This window comes from Lampris incognitus, chromosome 2, assembly GCF_029633865.1.
Source record: "Lampris incognitus isolate fLamInc1 chromosome 2, fLamInc1.hap2, whole genome shotgun sequence".
In the NCBI taxonomy this organism is placed as follows: Eukaryota; Metazoa; Chordata; class Actinopteri; order Lampriformes; family Lampridae; genus Lampris; species Lampris incognitus.
In genome coordinates, this window is record NC_079212.1 from 122186193 (window position 1) to 122186537 (window position 345).

The following is a 345-nucleotide window of genomic DNA, read 5'->3' on the forward strand; positions in this document are numbered from 1 at the left end:
TTTAGCTGGGGATGAGAACTTTTGCTCTGCTGCCCCTTTTGGTTGGTGAACGGCGGCCTTGTTAACTACAAGAACACTTCCCGATTCCACCTTTTCCAATAAATAATAGTCCTTTACTAATAAATTTTAGTCCTGCAGCAGGTGCCTCTGATTTTGAGCCTTGCTGAATTGTTCTGGTTTTATTTTTATCATTTGTTGTTTTGTTTTTTTTATTTATGCTTGGTCAAAATTTTTTTTTATTTTGCATGTTCAAAATAAAGACACTTGAATTTGAATGTATTAAAGGTTGACGGAGAAAATCTTATGAAAAAGTAAAAGTAAAAGTTATACAATTATTACAGAGAA